Source organism: Lolium perenne, chromosome 7, assembly GCF_019359855.2.
Source record: "Lolium perenne isolate Kyuss_39 chromosome 7, Kyuss_2.0, whole genome shotgun sequence".
In the NCBI taxonomy this organism is placed as follows: domain Eukaryota; kingdom Viridiplantae; phylum Streptophyta; class Magnoliopsida; order Poales; family Poaceae; genus Lolium; species Lolium perenne.
The window spans coordinates 116,638,931-116,642,249 of NC_067250.2; the positions used below are offsets into that span (position 1 = coordinate 116,638,931).

General features: G+C 44.0%; 1 long non-coding RNA gene across 2 annotated transcripts; it reads left to right on the forward strand.

Annotated features, from left to right (window-relative positions):
- The first annotated feature begins 1,537 nt into the window (after positions 1-1,537).
- On the forward strand, positions 1,538-2,674 carry LOC127323767 (uncharacterized). 2 transcript variants are annotated; one of them, XR_007865934.2, is made up of 3 exons: positions 1,538-1,781; positions 1,891-1,955; positions 2,125-2,674. It is a non-coding gene; the product is annotated as an uncharacterized lncRNA (long non-coding RNA). The 2 variants fall into 2 exon arrangements; XR_007865935.2 differs by having other exon boundaries at positions 1,538-1,955.
- Positions 2,675-3,319: the final 645 nt, after the last annotated feature.

Genomic DNA, 3,319 nt, shown 5'->3' on the forward strand with positions numbered 1-3,319 from the left:
GAGTCTGCAGGTGAAAGAATCAAGCAAATCGGATGGTTGAGGGGAGAAAGAGACCTGGTGGGGCATCCTCCCTGCCTGGGCGCGCCACGAGGTGCCTTTTGGCCCGCCCACCTAGCCCATCTGTTGCGATCCAAACGCTCTGGATGCTTCTCTTGATGAAATATTGACAGCCACAAAATCCTAGCTTAATTTAACTTCGTTTAGGTCCCTGAAAGTTAAAAATACACAAAAATAGGGCTGTCATGGGCATACCATTCGGGTACCCATTATTACCATATCTGGCTCGACCCAATATGGAGAAGGACCATGAAAGCAACCCGAAGAAATAGTCGACTAGGACTCTTGTAAAACCCTAGGCTGGTTGTATATATAAAGCCAGCCAGGGCAGCCGATAGAGGGGGATAGCATATAGACAACATAGCAATATAGACAAGATAGACAACATAGTTCCGCCTACGGCGATCCCCAGTAAACATAGTTGTGATTATATACTAGATTGCTAGCAGCACGTATGGATCCTCCACCGAGGGGACCTGAAGCTGGGTATATCGTGTGCCCAATCTCGCTACCGGAATCTCCATCGTCGCTCTTTCCGAAAACCCAAGTATACAATCTGTAGGTTTTGGGGAGGTGATCTCTCGTCACTTGGCACCGTTTGTGGGAAACGTAACGACTGGATTTTGTCATCTGGACGGGATCCTTCGTCATCTACATCAACAGCCAGATCGCATTATTCAGAGCTTCAACATTGCGTATGCATGCGCCTTGAAGATCGATCGGGAAAAAGCCTTGTGGCAGAGGCCGGTCTGCGATCCACGAACATGAATCCAACCACTGATTCTCCCAAAGAAAAATTCTTTTCTCCTGCATACACATGCTCGGCTTCACGTGACCGTGGAGTGCAGATTCCATCTAATCCATCGAGTAAAGGTTGTGCAGGAGTAAAGGATGCATGGTTTCCGCGGCAGATTCCATCTGATCTCATCTATTCTTTTCCCTTGGTGATTATTGATAATTTTATTTTAACCTAACTTCAGACACGACATGTTTTTTTTATATCATTGGTACAAGATTGGATGGGAGGACAACTTCAGCGATGGGAGCCGATGAAACGCCATACATAGCAGGGTCGTACAAGGAGGAGACCACCATATCAATGCTTCTCGGCGACTTGTACCTATTCATGGAGTCGACAAGGCGGTCGTTCTACTCGATCGTCTTCAACGTGGTCAACTTCGTCGGCTAGGTCAAGGCGGCAGTGTGGCCACTGAACTCCATGACCAACCTCAGCGTGGAAATGTGCAGATGCTCGTAAAAGAGAGTTATCGGGTACTATCTATCTTAGTCTTTCGTCTTGTTTATTTACTCTTGAGACGACTACTTCTAGCATGTGCTATTCTATGCATGCATAGATGCATCTGCTTCAATGAGTACGTGAAGATCAGAAAAATAGGATTCAACCGATGAGTATGTGTAGAACATATGGGAGTCAACTGCCATGAATACACGGATTGGTTCTCGTGTTAGTTACATGTTCTGTGGCGATGGATGGATCATGTCCAGATATCATGTTTTCCTCATCGACTATCTTTCCAATTTATTATATCTAACCCTTGCATATATATTACTTCCACCCACGATTGCATGATCATGTCAAGTTTCAGAAATAAGAAAAAGGCTACTCGCCGGCCGGCACAAGTACCAGGAAGAACGAACAGTTTTGGCACGAGTTGATCGCCACAACCACGGACTCGAGTCTGAAGTACCATCAGAACCATCAAGTGATATTTTTCCAGTTAATTCTTATTCGCAAAATCTACTCAGTCAAATATTTTTTTTGGCTCAAGCTTTTATTTACGCACACTTTTTTGCGCCGTAATATAACTGCAGATCAGAACAAGCTTCGATTACTTCGACATCGCGCACACGCCTCGCTCGGCGGCTCGCCATTGCCGGTCAGTGGATTCATTTTCTAATGGTATAATACTACCCGATGTATTTTTGGATTAGTGGATTCATCTATCCGGTTATTACTGGGTTCCTCTTATATAATACTACCCGGTGCAGTTATGGGTCAGTGGATTTGTTCCTATATAATACTGACCCAATGCACTTCTGGTTCAGTGGATTATCTTCTATGGTTTTCAATGAATTTATCTTCTATGGTTATATAAATGCTGACCCGATGCACTTCCGGGTCAGTGGATTCATATTTTATGGTTATCAGTGGATTCATATTCTATGGTTATCAATGGATTTATATTATATAATATTGAACCGATGCACCTCCGGTGGATTCATCTTTAATACTTCATCTTTAATGATGGAATATTCAATGGTTTAATCTTCAAACGGCTTCATCTCCAATGGTGTAAATCTTCAGGGGATTCATATTAGATGATCGTCAATGGCTTTATCCTAAATGGCTTCATCTTATATGGTTATCGAGTGAGACAATACAAAGCTGGCCTGATGCGCCTCCTGGGATCGACAACTTCATCGAGCTTTTCTATGGGAAGTCGTAATTTTCGTCATGATCTAGGCGTGTGTGGTTATGATTTTCTAGATGAAACAAAAAAACAGGTGCTATTCATCCATTTAATGGCCTTGTCTTGTAAATTTAGTTATGTCATCGAATTTTCTCCACTTGGTATTATTTTTGTACACAGGGTCATATATCCATGGTGCCAAGAAGCATTACATAGAGAGGTACTTCGATTTCACCGTGGTCACCAACAACTTCAACCAACGTCATTGGCTTCAGAGGAATGGACATCACTTTTGACTCCAAAGGAGCTTACATTGCAATCCACTATGGAGGAGTTTACAACGCCATCGATTTTGGAGAAACCGACATCGCCATCGGTCAAGGATGCACTATCCTCTCCACCATTGCCACTCCGATGACTCCGTCGGACGTCGCAGCACAGCACACTGGTTTCATCACCTCGCTCGACCTAGGCATTCTGCATCAGCTTCATCACAGCCCCACCGTCGGCGGTAGCCTCGATCCGTGCAAGTAGGATGTTTGTTGGTAGCGGCGCGGATAAAACTTTGATGGGGCCGCGACGCTGATGCAATTATCCATAGCTGAACCTACCTTTTTCTCTCTCCTTTTAATTGTTCTACCAATTGTTCGTTTAAACTAATCCTTTTACATGTACGTATTTGTTGGAGGAGATATACATGATAAGATCGGGTCGGTACTTTTTACATTGCCAGGCAAACAAGAGTTTCCTCGAGTAAGACAAGGAGCGGGTCATACGCAACCCTCAGCGAAGATTTTGCTCAAGGTCGCAAGCTGAACGAACAAGATTGA